The sequence below is a fragment of the Bos indicus x Bos taurus genome, chromosome 15 (genome assembly GCF_003369695.1).
Source record: "Bos indicus x Bos taurus breed Angus x Brahman F1 hybrid chromosome 15, Bos_hybrid_MaternalHap_v2.0, whole genome shotgun sequence".
NCBI lineage: Eukaryota > Metazoa > Chordata > Mammalia > Artiodactyla > Bovidae > Bos > Bos indicus x Bos taurus.
This window is the reverse complement of record NC_040090.1, coordinates 74,273,905-74,293,434: the sequence shown is the minus strand read 5'-3', so window position 1 is coordinate 74,293,434 and position 19,530 is coordinate 74,273,905. Positions and strand designations below refer to the sequence as shown.

The window sequence follows — 19,530 nt, the reverse complement described above, 5'->3', positions numbered from 1 at the left end:
AACAGCAGCAGCCTCCTGACAGTTTCTTCCCATCCCTCTTTCTCTTACTACCGCAATGCATCCTGTCCTTTAAAACCCGTTTTCTTCCTTATTAACAAATATACAGCGCCACACTTACAAACAGAGGCATCTGTGAACTTCCCTTTGCCAAAAATAATGTTCAAATCCTTAGCCCATGGCTATTTACCATCTATATTTTCCGGCTTCATTATCTGATAGTTCCCCTAGGGCTTCTCTCATGGCTCAGTCGGTAAAGAGTCTGCCTGCAATGCAAGAGACCTGGGTTCGATTCCTGGGTGGGGAAGATCCCTTGGAGAAGAAAATGGCAATCCACCCCAGTATTCTTTCCTGGGGAATTCCATGGACAGAGGAGCCTGGCAGGCTACCATCTATGCGGTCACAAGAGTCAGACACAACTGAGCGGCTAAACGCATACCCCTATGCTCATGGAACTACTCATCAGACCAATGCTTTCATTTTTCTGTGATGTAAAATGGACTCTTTGCTCTGCTTGAAATAGACATCATCTCCCCTACCTTTAGTACCTCACTACTCAAAGTAAGGTCTGCAGAACAGCAACATCAGCATTGCCTGGGAGACTGTTAGAAATGCAGAATCTCAGGGCCATGCCAGGGTACTGAATCAGAAACCTCCATTTCACAAAACTCCACTTTGTATTATATGCTATGAACACTCTCTCTTTCAGGAAGCCACTCTTTATCATTCCACTATATTCTTTTCACGTCCTACCATGGTGAACATCGTAAAGACTGCTGGATATTTTAATTATACTCAGACTCTCCTTCCCCTCATCTTTTTCCTCTTCTCATTTTTCATTTTCTCCCCCTCTTTCCTCTTTTCTTCTTTTCCTACTCTCTTTCACTTCCTATTGTTAATAGCAGCAACAGTAGTAGTTGTTGCATTAACATACACCTCTGGCTGAGGGTCAATTTATCTCTCAGAATTTTTTCTTCCAACCTGAATCTTCTTTCAATGTTGCTCCATTGAAAGTTGAATTTTTCTTTTTCGCCCAGAAATTAAATATTATTTTGCAGTTTGATGATAAAAGAAAAACTAGCCTTTACAAAGATTGCTACTACTGAGCCAGTGAAAGTAGTTATATGGAATGAGATACTATATTTCTAACTATACATGGTATGATATAGCCATATTCATATAACAAATGAAACAATTCAAAAATTTTCATGTGCTAGAATAAAAGTACATACCCTTTCTACCAAACTACATATGTATAGTTGTATAAAGTCTGCATTTTAGAAGAGTAATTGTAGATTGCTAAAATATTTTTACTTTCTTAAATATGCTATAAAACACACAATAAGAACCTATGAATGTGAAAGTGTTAATCTCTTAGGTATATAAAACTTTTTGTGAACTCATGGACTGCAATCTGCCAGTTGCTCTATCCACAGAATTCTCCAGGCAAGAATATGGAGTGGGTAGCCATTCCATTCTCCAGGGGATCTTCCTGATCCAGGGAACAAAGCAGGATATCCTGCATTGCAAGCAGATTCTTTACTGTCTGAGTCACCAGGGAAGTACACCTGGCATTATTCAATTTATAAGTGTTTTTTGACCGCCTGAATCTTTACATTTGCTTCTACATGGTCAAATGCCTTTCATATACCAACTAGCTCTGACCCCTTTGCAGCTAATGTGGGTTCACATCTATTTTCTGGCTCATGTTCTCAGATACCTAAGAGCAAGACAGTCCTCATCATTCTTCCTTATTGAAAGCCAAACATATGCTTATTTTGGAATATCTTCTTATAGACAAATTCCTTACTGAGTGAACAAAATCTGACCTATGATCAGGGTTGAAGTGATATAAATTTATGGTAAAATTTTGCAACACATTATTTATTCCTCTTGATGAAAATTATTAGATCATATATTTGCTTTTCAGTTGTCTTGATTATTAGAGGCACAATTTAAATGAGCTTTGGTAAAAGGCCTTTACAATCAAGCTATACAAAATTTATGAATTATATGTAAGTCAATCCTTTTTGATACAAACTTTCTTCTTTGAAGACATACACATGAACTTGAAGCAAGATGCTTTATATCATATGCAGGGTCTATTTTATGTGGTAAATTAAATTCACATAAGCAAGATGAATCCCCATAAAATACTCAAATAAATCATGTTGTCCTCATCACCCAATAGGTGAGAATTTTCCTGCTGTTTCAGTGTTAACACATTCTTAGCACATTTTCATCTGTCTATAGAAATCTTCAGTGTAGAATAAATTAGTGGACGGATGTGTCGATATCAGATATTAAAGATTCAAATAGAAAATGGATTAATAAGACCGCCTTTATACCCAAAGAAATGAAGATCTGTGTCAAACTACAAATAATTCAAGCTAAAAAATGGGTCACAATGATTTACATATTTCAAGTTAATTTGCTTTTACTCCTAAATCATGACCTACATTTATGAAATTACTTTGCTAGTGTGATCCTAGATGCTGATTTTTAAACCTTATTTGGTTCACATTCAATGTCTATTCTTTGAGCTTAGTATCCCAGGAAAACAACAAGCTTGATCTTGGATAGCATGATGATGTCTGAGAGAAAGTCTAACTGGGCTCTGGAAAATTAGGTGAAGTTATGATTCCAAATAGTTCTGGTGTTCCTGCTCTTTTATCTTTTCCTTCTGTACTACTCTCTTTCTAATAAACCCAATCCCTTATATTCTGCCTATGAATAGAATGACTACAATCATTAAAATCTTATTTTCTTCTCTTCTTAATATCAGATTTAAAAATTGCATCTTCATTCTTCTGATTGCTTTTGCCATTTAATTGTTTAAGGTCTTGGAACAAAACCCTAATTTATCCGAATTCCTTTGGTTGTTTTTTGCCATTTATCATACAAGATTTCTTTGAGAATAACAATAATTATTGTATCCTTACTAATTGTTGCAGAGTCTTCTCAGAATATCACTGATACCATTTAAACAATTCTAAGTAGAAAGGCCAAATAATTTGTCAACATCATAAAATTCAAGACGGACAGACTGAGTAGAGCCCATTTCACCAACTTCCAGGATATTTCATATTTCCTTTTGCTGAATGAGAAGGAAGGATGTTATAATAGAAACTATTAAGTATCATGTGGAGGAAAAAAATAAATTCCCTGAAACTTATGCATACTATTTAACTTCCTATAATTATCTGTATTGGATGTCCTATATCATCTTTATTTAATGTTGCCAACAATAAATAAGTCATATATAAGTAATCATTCTGATCTTTACCATATAAAAAATCTAAGGCTTGTGGAGTGTTTTTAATTTACTTCAGATCAAAGAGCAAGTATAGGGCAGGGTCATTTTTAAAAATAATACATGTTGCCTTTAATTCAGAGACGTCATAGTAATATTTTTGCTCTCAAGCCTCATCATTTCATTGTAATTTTTGAGGAAGCAAATTATATATGTATTTGGTTTTGCTTTTGTTTATTGGGCTTATATAAAATGGTTACTTAAATCTTACTGGAACAAATTTTCTCTATTGCATTTCTGATACTTAATTTCAGATGATGCAGATCTGATCATAGTCAAATAATGAGTTGATAGACTGTTGGAATTTCTCTCTTGACTGAAAGGCAGTGGCAGGCAACAAAACAGCCATCTGTTGTGATGTCTTCAGAGACAGTGGTTTAAGAGATATAAAGTCTGAGAGAATTTTGCAACAAGTTATATCTCTAGAGTAAATAGGATTAAAATAATGTTTCAGACAAAGATAAGAAGCTAAAAGAAAATTGTTCTTATTCATTTTTCAGGGTTTTGAGAATAGTCAGAGAAATAAAGGTACTAGAATATTAAATGAACTAAGATTATGGTCAATTTTATAACAAAGTAGCATGAAGAATGAAGTATAACTGCCCTAAAATTGGGTGGATCTTAATGGTAAAGAACCCACCTGCCAATGCAGGAGATTTAAGAGATACAGTTAGATTTCTGTGTTGGGAAGATCCCCTGGAGGAGGGCATAGCAACCCACTGCAGTGCTCTTGCCTGGAGAATCACACAGACAGAGAAGCTGATGGGCTACAGTCCTTAGGGTTGGAAAGAGTTGGACATGACTGAAGTGACTTAGCATGCATGCATGCATTAAATTACACAGCTATTGATTTCAAGAGTTAGACTTTATAAAACAGCCTATATTTCAAGAACTACTAAAAATAAATTTAACTTTAGGTCGTTTTTATACATTTGGAAAATATCAAAGTAAGAATATTTTGTTTTGAATAAAAAGGATAAAAAGGGACATATTTGAGAATGGTAGTATGATGAGCTCTTTGAAGTCTCTCCCCAGTGAAACAGTGAAAACTAGTGAAAATAATTTTTAAAATTATTTTTCAAGTCTCTGGAAACTGTCCTAAGGGTACACAGCAAATGAATACACAGATATCCCTATTCAAGGAAATCTACTATATCTATGGTACAGGTGCCAGAGTCCATGGTCCTAGAGCCATGACTTACTCCTTCATTCAATGCCTCCTAAACATAACCCGCCCTCCACACACACACCTGCTGTACTGTGATGAAGGGGGCCACTTTGATAATCGTGTCCAAGAGGATGGGGCTCCTTAATTGAAGGCTAAGGTATCACCATCCACAACTCATTTTTTTTCTTTTTTTTACTATAATTTTATTTATTTTAATTGGAGGCTACTTACTTTACAATATTGTATTGGTATTGCCATACATCATAACTAATTTTATAATGTCAACACAATGCTGAAACCAACCTCTTAAACTGAACTATGGAATGAGGTTCATGACATTGTACAGGAGACAGGGATCAAGACCATCCCCATGGAAAAGAAATGCAAAAAAGCAAAATGACTGTCTGGGGAGGCCTTACAAATAGCTGGGAAAAGAAGAGAAGTGAAAAGCAAAGGAGAAAAGGAAAGATACAAACATCTGAGTGCAGAGTTCCAAAGAATAGCAAGAAGAGATACGGAAGCCTTCTTCAGTGATCAGTGCAAAGAAATAGAGGAAAACAACAGAAGGGGAAAGACTAGGGATCTCCTCAAGAAAATCAGAGATACCAAACGAACATTTCATGCAAAGATGGGCTCAATAAAGGACAGAAATGGTATGGACCTAACAGAAGCAGAAGATATTAAGGAGAGATGGCAAGAATACGCAGAAGAACTGTACAAAAAAAGATCTTCACGATCCAGATAATCACGATGGTGTGATCACTGACCTAGAGCCAGGCATGCTGGAATGTGAGGTCAAGTGGGCCTTAGAAAGCACCACTTCGAACAAAGCTAGTGGAGGTGATGGAATTCCAGTTGAGCTATTCCAAATCCTGAAAGATGATGCTGTGAAAGTGCTGCACTCAATATGCCAGCAAATTTGGAAAACTCAGCAGAGGCCAAAGGACTGGAAAAGGTCAGTTTTCATTCCAATCCCAAAGAAAGGCAATGCCAAAGAATGCTCAAACTACCGCACAATTGCACTCATCTCACACGCTAGTAAAGTACTGCTCAAAATTTTCCAAGCCAGGCTTCAGCAATATGTGAACCATGAACTTCCTGATGTTCAAGCTGCTTTTAGAAAAGGCAGAGGAACCAGAGGTCAAATTGCCAACATCCGCTGGATCATGGAAAAAGCAAGAGACTTCCAGAAAAGCATCTATTTCTGCTTTATTGACTATGCCAAAGCCTTTGACTGTGTGGCTCACAATAAACTGTGGAAAATTCTGAAAGAGATGGGAATACCAGACCACCTGATTTTCCTCTTGAGAAATCTGTATGCAGGTCAGGAAGCAACAGTTAGAACTGGACATGGAACAACAGACTGGTTCCAAATAGGAAAAAGAGTTCATCAAGGCTGTATTTATCACCCTGTTTATTTAACTTATATGCAGAGTACGTCATGAGAAACGCTGGACTGGAAGAAACCCAAGCTGGAATCAAGATTGCTGGGAAAAATATCAATAACCTCAGATATGCAGATGACACCACCCTTATGGCAGAAAGTGAAGAGGAACTAAAAAGCCTCTTGATGAAAGTGAAAGAGGAGTGAAAAAGTTGGCTTAAAGCTCAACATTCAGAAAACAAAGATCACCGCATCCGGTTCCATCACTTCATGGGAAATAGATGTGGAAACAGTGTCAGACTTTATTTTTCTGGGTCCCAAATCACTACAGATGGTGATTGCAGCCATGAAATTAAAAGACACTTACTCCTTGGAAGGAAAGTTATGACCAACCTAGATAGCATATTCAAAAGCAGAGACATTACTTTGCCAACAAAGGTCTGTCTAGTCAAGGCTATGGTTTTTCCTGTGGTCATGTATGGATGTGAGAGTTGGACTGTGAAGAAGGCTGAGCACCGAAGAATTGATGCTTTTGAACTGTGGTGTTGGAGAAGACTCTTGAGAGTCCCTTGGACTGCAAGGAGATCCAACCAGTCCATTGTGAAGGAGATCAACCCTAGGATTTCTTTGGAAGGACTGATGCTAAAGCTGAAACTCCAGTACTTTGGCCACCTCATGTGAAGAGTTGACTCATTGGAAAAGACTCCGATGCTGGGAGAGATTGGGGGCAAGAGGAGAAGGGGACGACAGAGGATGAGAGGGCTGGATGGCATCACTGACTCAATGGACGTGAGTCTGGGTGAACTCCGGTAGTTGGTGATGGACAGGGAGGCCTGGCGTGCTGCGCTTCATGGGGTCGCAAAGAGTCGAACACGGCTGAGTGACTGATCTGATCTGATCTAAAAATAAAGTGTGTGTATGTGCCTGTGTGTACACACACACACACATAGACACATAAATATAAGGATTTCCCTGGTGAATCAGAAACTAAAGAATCTGCCTGCAATGCAGAAGATCTGGGTTCCATTCCTGGGTTGGGAAGATCCCCTGGAGAAGGGAATGGCCACCCACTCCAGTATATTGCCTGGTGAATCCCCATGGACAAGGAAGCCTGGCAGGCAACAGTCCACGGGGTTGCAAAGAGTCGGACATGACTAAGTACATACACACTCACACACATATATAAATGTATATATATGTATATGTATGTGTATATACACACACACACACACACATATCCTTCCTAAAGACAGACACAAAGTTCTTTGAAAGAAAAATGAACAAAATTAGCAAAGCAAACCTGGCAACTTATTAAGAAATTATAATATATTTTGACACAGCAGGATATATAAAACTCTAGTATATTGTGGCATAATAAGAATGCAAGTTAGATGGATTTCCTACTTAAAAACCAATCAAACTAATAAAGCATATTAGAATAAAATAGGTGGTGAATGTAAGTATACAAAACAAGTACTACATCTTGAGATATTTCTGGGCTTTAGTGTGTAGTGAGGTAGAGCCTAAACAAGAAATGACAATCTTGATAAACAGAGATGGTACATCTTATAGGTTAGGGCTGCCATACCAATAAGATGGTGACTGATGGAGCAGTCCTGAATCAAGGCAAGTTGTGTATAGAGTACTTTATATATTCATATGGAAATACTTCTCCTATCCTTGATCAGATTCTAGACTGCAAAAGGAACAGAGCAAAAAATATGGAAATTCTTAAAAGCATCAGCTTCTGAAGAATGAAGAAGAATGGGATCTCCCAACAAATAGAAGACACTAGTCTTCTGGCTAAGACAGGATTGTAGTGGACATCCCATTCTGTCCATCAGAACCCCACAAGGCCATGCACCTGGAGTAAGAACCATGACACAAGAATAAGGACTATGCACTAAGACTAAAGAAAAAGCACTAATACAGACCCTTTTATCAAAGCAATATCTAGGGCTTTTCAGAGTAAAGGTGCCTGTTGGGATCTCAATGTATCAAAATATCCAGCATAGAAAATACAATCAAACAGTGAAAGTGTGCCCCCCACACACTGGGTAAATGACTAAATAAAACAAATTTGACATATAGAACAACAGAACCACCACAGATGTGGAAGAAAACTGCCAAAACTTTCTCTAAGCCAATGCAGTGAAGGCAATGAAGGACTAGAATGACCCATCAGTGAACTCTGGATGTCACAGGCCAAAAATCCACCATATGTCACACATGGAAACTCCCGTTCCAAATTTCATGCTACCCATGAAAACACCAGATAGACAGTTATACCTGCACAGACTCTTGAGTCATTCCTTTACTCTTTCACCAATCATTCCTTAGCCCTGACCCCATCTGACTCCCACAGTAAATATCCTGCTCAAAAGCCAATGAAGAAACAGATCTGCACTTTGCCTTCTGTTTCCATGCTTGACTGCCTTGCAGTAAATTATTTTCTCTCTGTATAAGATCGTTGCCTCGATATTTGGTCTCTCCACTGCCCAGTGGAGAATGAGCCCACTTGCTGCGTTACAAAAGCAACAACAAACAAAGAGAAGAAAATGATGGATAAAATAAAATAGATGATAGACATAGACCCACAAATAATCCATATATTAGAGTTAGCAAAAATAATTTCAAAAAACTATGATTTACATTAAATAAAGAGAAAATATGAAAAGCAGATGAAAAGATGAAGTACTTAACAGAGAATTATACTATATAAAAATTTAAATTTATATTTTAGAGTGGTAACATACAATATTAAGAATTACTAATTCATTCACTGGACTTAATAGCAGATTCAGCAAAACAAAAAATAATATTAATAAACTTGAAGACAAGCCAACATAAAATATGCATACTTAATCTGGGAAAGATTGGCACCTGGTCCCATAACTTCATGGCAAATAGATAGGGAAACAATGGAAAGAGTGACAGGCTTTATTTTGGAGGGCTCCAAAATCACTGTAGATGGTGACTGCATCCATGAAATTAAAAGACACTTGCTCCTTGGAAGAGAAGCAATGACCAAACTAGACAGCATATTAAAAAGCAGAGACATTACTTTGTCAACAAAGATCCATCAAGTCAAAGCTACAGTTTTTCCAGTAGTAATGTATGGATATGAGATTTGGACTATAAAGAAAGCTGAATGCTGAAAAATTGAGGCTTTTGAACTGTGGTGTTGGAGAAGACTCTTGAGAGTCCCTTGGACTGCAAGGAAATCCAACCAGTCCATCCTAAAGGAGATCAGTGCTGAATATTTAGTAGAAGGACTGATACTGAAGTGGAAGCTCCAATACTTTGGCCACCTGATGTGAAAAACTGACTTATTGGGAAAGACCCTGATGCTGGGAAAGATTGAAGGCTGGAGGGGACCACAGAGGATGAGATGGCTGGATGGCATCACTGATTCAACGGATATGAGTTTGAGTAAACTCCAGGAGTTAGTGATAGACACGGAGGCCTGGCATGCTGTAGTCCATGGGGTCACAAAGAGTCTGACACGACTGAGCGACTGAAGTGAACTGAATCTGGGAGAGAATAATAAGAAAGAGAGAAATAGAGCATGAATGATACCATGTAATCAAATGGGCAAAAGTATTAACATAAATGTAATCAGAATTCCAGAAAGAGAGGAGTGTGATTGGAACAAAAGCAAAATTTGAGGAAATAATAAGTAAACATTTTTTAAGTTTTGTATGCATATTTATTTTTTCCTTGGACATCTGTCCATTTGTGTCATTGTTTCACTTCCTTCTCACTATTTTAATATTTTCTTTCCATTTGTAAAAGCTCTATACTTTATTATTATCAATCTTAGAGTATCCTCAGAAGTCAACTCTAAAACATTAATAAGCCTGTATATTTTCTTATAAATGTATAAAGATTCTCAATTTTTCATACAGTAAACCCAAACTCAACTCAATATGGTTTGTGAATACTTCCATAAATATCCCTAAATAAGTCACTCACTTCTTATCTTTTAAAAGCACTTGTACTATCATGTCAACCACTCGCATTACTTCAAGGCAAATAGATGGGGAAAAAATGGAAACTGTAAAAAGTTTATTGTCTTGGCTCCAAAATCTCTGAGGATGGTGACTGCAGCCATGAGATTAAAAGATGCTTGCTTCTTGGATAAGGAGCTATGACAAACCTAGACAGCATATTAAAAAGCAGAGACATCACTTAGCCAACAAAGGTCCACAAAGTCCAAGCTATGGTTTTTCCAAAAGTCATGTATATATGGGAGAATTAAACCACAAAGAAGGCTTGGCATCAAAGAATTGATACTTTCAAACTGGTTCTGGGGAAGAATTTGAGAGACCTTTACACAGCGAGGAGATCAAATCAATCAATCCTAAAGGAGATAAGTCCAGAATATAATAAATGATGCTGAAGATGAAGCTCTAATACTTTGGCCACCTGATGGGAAGAGCTGACTCATTGGAGAACACCCTGATGATGTGAAAGACTGAGGGCAACAACACAAGAGAAGACTCTACACATGGACATCACCAGATGGTCAATACTGAAATCAGATTGATTATATTCTTTGCAGCTAAAAATGGGGAAGCTCTATTCAGTCAGAAAAAGCAAGACCGGGAGCTGACTGTGGCTCAGAACACGAACTCCTTATTGCACAATTCAGACTTAAATTAAAGAAAGTAGGGAAAATCACTAGACCATTCAGTTATGACCTAAATCAACTCCCTAATGATTATAAGCGGAAGTGCCAGTTTAAAGGGATTAGATCTTATAGACAGAGTGCCTGAAGAACTGTGGATGGAGGTTTGTAACACTGTAGAGGAGGCAGTGATCACTGAACATCCCCAAGAAAAAGAAATGCAAAAAGGCAAAATGGTTGTCTGAGGAGGTCTTACAAATAGCTGAGAAAAGAAGACAAGGTAAAGGCAAAGGAGAAAAGGAAAGATATATCCATCTGAATGCAGAGTTCCAAAGAATAGCACTGAGAGATAAGAAAGCCTTTCTCAGTGATCAATGTAAGAAATACAGGAAAATCATATTCTGAGAAAGACCACAGATCTCTTCAGGAAAATTAGAGATACCAAGGAAACATTTCATGAAAACTTGGGCACAATAAAGGAAAGAAATGGTATGGACATAACAGAAGATATTAAGAAGAGGTGGCAAGAATACACAGAAGAACTATACAAAAAAAAAAAAAAAAATCTTTTTGACCCAGGTAGTCACGATGGTGGGATCACTCACCTAGACCCAAAAATTCTGGAATGCGAAATCAAGTGGGCTTTAGGAAGCGTCAGTATGAACAAAGTTAGTGGAGGCAACAAAATTCTAGTTGAACTATTTCAAATGCTAAAAAATGATGCTGTTAAAGTGCTACATGCAAAATGGCAGATCTGGGAAATTCGGCAGTGACCACAGGACTGGAAAAGGGCAGTTTTTATTCCAATCCCAAAGAAGGGCAATGCCCAAGAATGTTCAAACTACCACACAACTTCACTCCTCTCAAACCCCAGCAAAGTATGCTCAAAATTCTCCAAGCCAGGCTTCAACAATACATGAACCATGAACTTCCAGATATTTAAGCTGGATTTAGAAAAGGCAGAGGAACCAGAGATCATATTACCAACATCCACTGGATCATCAAAAAAGTAAGAAACTTCCAGAAAAATATCAACTTCTGCTTTATTCACTAGCCCAAAGCCTTTGACTGTGTGGATCACATAAAATTGGAAAATTCTTAAAGAGATGGGACTACAAGACCACCTTACCTATCTCCTGAGAAATCTATATGCAGGATAAGAAGCAACAGTTAGAACCAGGTATAGAACAACAGACTGTTTCCTAATGAGGAAAGGAGTACATCAACATTGCATATTGGCACCCTGCTTATTTAACTCATATGCAGAGTATATCATGTGAAATGCCAGGTTAGATGAAGCACAAGCTGGAATCAAGATTGCCAGGAGCAATATCAGTAACCTCAGATATGCAGAGGTCACCACCCTCATGGCAGAAAGTGAAGAAGAACTAAAGAGTCCCTTGATGAAAGTTAAAGAGGAGAGTGAAACAGTTGGCTTAAATCTCAACATTCAGAAAACTAATATCACGGCATCCAGTCCCATCACTTCACGGCAAATAGATGGGGAAACAATGGAAACAGTGACAGACTTTATTTTTTTGGTCTCCAAAATCACTGCAGATGGTGACTGCAGCCATGAAATTAAAAGACACTTGCTCCTTGGAAGAAAAGCTATGACCAACCTAGACAGCATATCGAAAAGCAGAGACATTACTTTGCCACCAAACGTCCATCTAGTCAAAGATATGGCTTACCAGTACTCATGTATGGATGTGAAAGGTGGATTATAAAGAAAGCTGAGCAACAAGAACTGATGCTTCTGAACTGTGGTGTTGGAAAAGATTCTTGAGAGTCCTTTGGACTGCAAGGATATCCAACCAGTCAATCCTAAAGGAAATAAGTCCTGAATATTCATTGGAAAGACTGATGCCAAAGCTGAAACTCTAAACTTTGGCCACCTCATACAAAAAACTGACTCATCAGAAAAGACCATGATGCTGGAAGATTGAAGTCAGGAGGATAAGGAGACAACAGGGGATGAAATAGTTGGATGGCATCACTGACTCAATGGACATGAGTTTGAGCAAGCTTTGGGAGTTGGTGATGGACAGGGAAGCCTGGCATGCCGCAGTACATGCGTTTGCAAAAAGTTGGACATGACTGAGTTACTGAACTGAGGAGGAGAAGGGGACAACAGAGGATTACATATTTGGATGGCATCATTGAGTCAGTGGACATGAATTGAGTACACTCTTGGTGATAGTGAAGGATATGAAAGCCTGGCCTGCCAATGCAGGAAGACGTGGTTTAAATCCCTGGGTCTGGAAGATTCCCTGGTGGCAGAAATGGCAACCCATCACAGTATTCATGCCTTGAGAATTCCATGGACAGAGGATCCTAGCAGGCTACAGTCCATTGGGTTGCAAAGAGTAGGACACAACTGAGTGACAGAACAATAACAGCAACAACTATACACATATTACAAAAATGTGATATAATTTTTGTTTATTAGTTTGTTTTTTCTACTCTGAGTTCTTCAGCAACTATTTGTAGTTTCTCTGTAAATCTTTCTTGGTTGAATATAGGAATTATATAATAAAATAGGGTAAGAAGTTATGTTTTACAGTTGGTACTAAGAGGAAACAGAAGCAAAGGCTACAGATTATGGTTTGGATATTCTCCATTATCCTGACAGTAAATTTGCTTTTCATTTGGATGTTACTTTCTTTCAGAAGAGTTTGATGCATTTTAAGTTGATGCGGTAGTGCATGTTATTAAAGCCAGGAATCATAAATTATTCCTTAAATCATCGAGTCTTGGGAAAATAGAAATTCAATGAATCACAAACCATTTGAGCACTGACTTAGCTTCTGCACAACCTTATGCTGGTTGGCTACACAACCTTTTGGCTCCAGCAGGTCTGCATACTTTCTAATTTGCTTGAAAACTGCGTGAAAATATTCCCATGGCCCTCTTGTAAAATATGACAGCCTGACATTTCCTTTAATTACAAGACCTGATCTGTTTAATAGCACAAAATTGGCCTCCAACTTGACAGGCCTTCCCTTCAAAAATCGATGGTTAGACTCTAGGGCACCAGCTTGGTCATCAAGATCAATATCAGAAAAAAATATAGCTTGTCAGGACCTCTCAGCCTTTCATTGATTCAAATGGGCAGCAGCTCACAGATTGAATAATAATATTAGAGCTCTGATCCAACAAACAGAAGCCTCTTGCACTAATTTCAGTATAGGCAGATGAATCTGTGATAAATGATAGAAGCATAATATAGTTATCCCAGTACTGTAGCTAGATAAAGCTGAATATTTTCAGAGAGAAAACATATATATAGATATACATAGAGAGAGAGAGAGAGAGAATATATTTCTTTAGATTTTTCATTAAGTGAACAAAATAACAAAAGTCTCATTAGAAATAAAACAAAATAAAAAAACACTAAAGAGTCATCTTGGAATTTCCAGAGTCAAAGGGAAATTAACATGAAAACAAAAGAAAAAAATTAAGAAAAAAATAATTTGTTATTTTCACTTCAACTACTTTTATTTAAATGAAAATGTGCTAAAGTTTTAGAAAGGATATTTAACTAGAAGTCAGTTTTCTTTAGTTCTAGTGCTGGATAATTATATTGTTACATAACTAAGTTAACTTTATATTTCACTAGTAATCGAAATAAGTCAGTATATTTGTTTTATTTTCATTTCTAATTTGAATGCTAATAGAAGGTTTGAATGCAGGTCACAGCAATGCGGAAGGAGAAATTAAATCATACTCATAAGGATATTACATTTTACTACAAGGAAGTACAAAAAAATTGAGAAACAAGGGTTTATGATTTCTTAATACTTTCAAATTTTAAGGATTTTGTACTAAACATTACACTTATAAATATTTAAGTTGGTAAGTTCTGTTATGTGTATTCTACCACAATTAAAACTTTTTTAAATATACAAAAGTTTTTTTAAGTTTTTGTTGATTTTATATTAAAGGATATAGGAGTGCATATAAACTATTCATAGTGTAGAAAAATAATGAAACCCAGCAGGGCCCTTTAGTGCCCTCTCAGGCATAAAAACCTTTCTATGTCCCTTTTTCTTGTTTATAGGAGGAAAAAACTCAGCTTTCTAGACCTACTCTGAGTTCCAAAGGCCAGATTCAAAGAGTTACTATTCAGGAGAGTGAGGGAATGCAGAAAGAAACAATAGTGCACCCATGGGGCCTGGTCTTGTTCCTCCTGGGGTGGGGAAGGGAGGGGAGCACAGCTTGATTGGAATCTCTGAGTTATACCAGAACTGAGAAGGCAATGGCACCCCACTCCAGTACTCTTGCCTGGAAAATCCCATGGACGGAGGAGCCTGGTAGGCTGCAGTCCGTGGGGTCGCTAAGAGTCGGACAAGACTGAGCGACTTCCCTTTCACTTTTCACTTTCATGCACTGGAGAAGGAATGGCAACCCACTCCAGTGTTCTTGCCTGGAGAATCCCAGGGACGGTGGAGCCTGATGGGCTGCCATCTATGGGGTCGCACAGAGTCGGACACGACTGAAGCGACTTAGCAGCAGCAGCAGCAGCAGCAGCAAGGCTCCCATCCAGGTGGAGGATGGTAACTTCTAGCTGAGCACAAGCAGTGAACCGAATGCTGGTTGAAAGCAGAAGCTTGGTAACTGAGACTCTCCTAACAATGCTGTTAGCTCACAACCAACCAATCAGAGGAGGGATACCCACCCTAAAAGCCCTCCCCACAAATTTTGCCTATAAAAATTTCTTCCTGAAACCCATCAGAGAGTTCGGGCCTTTGAAGCATGAACTATCCATTCTCTTTGCTTGGGCCTGCAATAACTAAACCTTTCTCTGTCTAAAGTCTGACATTTGAGATTATTTGACCTCAGGACTAGTTGGGCACAGGAACTTGGGTTCAACAACAGTAACTTGGAAACATTTTTATATTTCTAATTACTACACTAACAATGATATTTATTTATGGTAGTTACTTTACTTTCTTTACTTCATTTAAATATCTCATATATACAGGTTTATCTTATATTCATACACTTCCTATTTTTACCTTCTTTTTATATCCATTACCTCACTTCTTTTATGGATGCACAACAACTATAAAAGCTATTACTTTATAAATAAGAAAACTGAAACTAATATTTAATGAGTAAATCACTCAGTGTCCAAAGGTAACAGTCACCATAGCTTGGATTTAAAATCATTTATCGGATAGTTAAATTCAACTTTTCTACTGTTATCCAAAGCTCAATATTACGCTGTTTATTTTTAAAACTTAAGGTATTGTTTTTTCCCTGTAACTTAAGTTACATAGTTTCCTAGAAAACAATGTGGTTGCTTTGGACAAAATTTCAACATTTAAAAATGGTATGAACTTTCAGCTATTTTAAAATAACTCTTCTATCAAAGATAAAACCATTTCAAGCAAACAACAACAATCATTTCCTATTTAGAAAGCTAAAATGGTAATGCTGACTACTACAAACATTGCTACAAATTTTAAATTTACCACTTCATTTTACAGAAAGGAAAATGCTTTTCTCAGTTGTTTGGAAGGCTACATATGTAGAAATAAAGGTAAGTCATTTTTATTAAATCACCAATGAAAACTTGGCCTAGAATTATTTCCCTGTTTACATAAATTTTAGGCATCCATAACCAAGAAAAGGTATGAAGTCACAAAATCTTTTGGTTTCATTTAATTAGAACTTCACAGACTGCCAACTTTTGATGTGTGTGAAAGCCTACCAGATGTTATTGAGTGTCTCCTATGTTAGGAAAAAATATGAGAAATAGAGACTACCTGCTTTCTTAGAACACTTTAAACTGTACTGAGAAATATATTTACATATTCATCTATTTTTATTTCATAATTCATTCCGAGAGACAAAGCCTTGTTAAGGCAGTGTTCTGGTCCCATGTTTCATTTTGTTTTTGTCTGAAGGTAACAGTTTCATTTCTACTAGAGTCATGTACTTTTTCATTCTGAAATGGTAATTGCTGAAATCATCTCTTGAAGCAAACCCCAGCGCTATTTTTAAAACTGTCTTTACTTTAGGGTTATTGGTTAGACATGGGAAAATAAAATAACATCTAAAAAATTATTAACCTATCAGTGGGCCAATGGATAGATCGATTAGCAACCATTAATGAGCATAACGTTTTCTTTCTTTTCCTTACCAAGACCACAGAATAGTATTTAAATTATTTTCAGAATGGAGGATTTCTTTTTGCAGAGGGTGCAGGGAGTTTGGAATTTGTCCTAAACTGTTTATTTAAAGATATGTGAACCTCTTTGTACTCTCAACTGGTAAAATAAGGCAAACTGAGTTATACAGGAATTATTTTAATCAGTCCTTTCCTTGTACAAAATGTACTAGGAAAATAAGGCTTTTTGATGGAAGAGCTGGAGGTAACAAGAGGTAACTGTGTCATACTGGACTCTTCAAGGTAGACTTGGTCTGGGAAGATCAATTCATACAACTCTTGATAAAATCATTAGGTTATTGGGGTTAGGGCAAACAATGAGAGAGGTCCTGGGTGAAGAAAATTCAGGCAATTCAAAGACAAACTTAATTTCTATCACAAACCTCTTAGGCTCAGTTTTGCTCTCTTTATCCCTTATCTCAAATCAAGACACTTGATTTAGCTCTAAATCATTTTAGATGTTGTGATTTTCAAGGTATAAGGTACTTGGAGAAAGGAGACTTTATCTCTGTTGATATAGGCATTAAACTGAAAGAAGCATCTGGGCAAATAAGCTCTGAAGGTTGTGTTTAGAAGAAGGGTTTTTCTGTATTAAGCCACTTAAAGGTATGAGCAAATATGCCATTCACTAGTATGGTGTTATGATAGACCAAAGTTACCTTTCAAAAAGGAAAATAATCAGATGGGGATAAGTTGATGTCCTAATCCTCAATATAGTCACCTTGTTATATTTTTCAAAGATAACTAGTAGAAATTCTGATACAGTCATTTAGGAGATGCTTTCCATTCCCAGAATGTTAACGTTAGTATTGATGAGTACTTGCTGAAGCACTTTGAACAAAGATTACTAGAAGGATGATAGCCCTGAAGTTTTCCAGCTAAAGAAAGTGGAGGGCACAATTGGCATTTAGTACCATGCAACTGAACTAAAGAGATGGCACTTTGGGTCAGCATTTTCTATGCTTTCCTCCAGTTTTAATCTCAAGTGTGATTTCCAATCTTTTGTAGGTCACAAGGTAGATATAATTATGCTGCTACATAATCATTTGTTCCAATTTGTATTAAATTGCTTTGAAGATAAATGTGTTTCAAATTTGTAATACTAATTGATATCTGTACAGTTGCCCACTATTTAAAGTCATGTGTTCTAATTCTAAGTTTAGTATTTTATAACACTGTTTACTCAGGACATTTTATAAATGTGTATAAATGAGTCTAGTGCTTATAAAAGTTATGAGCATACCAGTTTATTTGAACATACATAACTGGAGAAGGCAATGGCACCCCACTCCAGTACTCTTGCCAGGAGAATCCCATGGATGGAGGAGCCTGGTGGGCTGCAGTCCATGGGGTCGCTGGGAGTCAGACACGACTGAGCAACTTCACTTTCACTTTTCACTTTCACGCATTGGAGAAGGAAATGGCAACCCACTCCAGTGTTCTTGCCTGGAGAGTCCCAGGGACGGCAGAGCCCGGTGGGCTGCTGTCTATGGCGTCACACAGAGTTGGACACGAATGAAGTGACTTAGCTTAGCTTATACAGTATAACATTAAAAAATTTTTATGATTAATTCTCTTCTAAGCATACAGACAGTAATATAAGGTTAATATGCTGCTGATGAATAAATAAATAAATGCATAAAGTATATGATTCTTGTTGCTGAAAAAATTAGAATAATGAATAAATATTAAAATATTGTTTATGTAAATTTTATGTTTTATTGCTTGAGAGCTATGAAACATCCTGACAACTGTTATTTTATGTAATTTAATACACACACACGCACATAGTTATATTCAGATATTGTATGTATCTTTATTTTACATCTATGTACCTGTGCATATAGGAATCTATAGGTTTCCATCATCTCAAAGCATTCCCATGAAGTCTTTATAAGCCAAAAATGGCATAAAGCAAGGATGAAATTATCTAAAGAAACATATTCCTAAGGGATGCATAAAGTAAATGGAGATAAAGTATAGATACTTATAAACACACTTCTGAGATGCTAAGTGGATCCTGGGAAGAATCTTGACATTGATACTCTTGTTTCTTGAAGTGGATTCTCCTCTATAATGAATGAACACTATTTTCATTTTTGTCTTTTTTTGTAAAAGCTAAAATTCTCTTGGCATTTGTCTCAGTTAGGTGAAACAATTACTAATGTAGAGACTTTGTAAAAGTGAAGTGGTATCAAGTGAACCTTTGAGAATCAGAGAATACCACTATACAGTGTTACATACATATTTCAACAATTATAAATCAAATATAACTATATTATAAAAATATTAAATAAGAAATTTGCATTTATTTGAATTATAATGGCATTCACAGGGAAATTCATTCTCAACTTCACAGATATGAATATTCCTATTTGAAAATCACAATGCATTCCAGGGCACCACTTCATATTGAGAAATTTCTAAAAACCAGAATTTTCTTAACATTTTTTGGTACATTTCTCAAATATAGGATTATTAAATTTTTTTTAAAAAATTATTGAAATATATTTCACATAACATAATATCCATCAATTTGTTAAGGATGGGGAGCATGTGTATTTATTTAGAAAAAAATTAAAAAAAAAATAAATAAAGTGTATAGCAAGTATCCTACATATGAACAAGTTCTATTTTGAAAGCACATTTGTAGGTCCAATTTTTTTTTCACCTAGGTACCAAACTAACATAATTGGCTATATAGTACTGTACTGTAATAGGTTTATTATATTTTTTCACACAAATAATACATAGAAAACAAACAAAAAATAAAGAAAACATTTTTATTCTTACAATACAGGACCTTGAAAAGTACAATAGTACAGCACAACAGCTGACACTTCTTAGTAGTATCAGCTAC

The 19,530-nt window shown here is 36.6% G+C and overlaps 1 protein-coding gene across 3 annotated transcripts in view; it reads right to left on the bottom strand.

The window, feature by feature from the left end:
* Positions 1-19,530, bottom strand: part of CNTN5 (contactin 5) — a 1,679,852-nt gene that overhangs the window by 1,265,332 nt on the left and 394,990 nt on the right. The window lies entirely within an intron of this gene.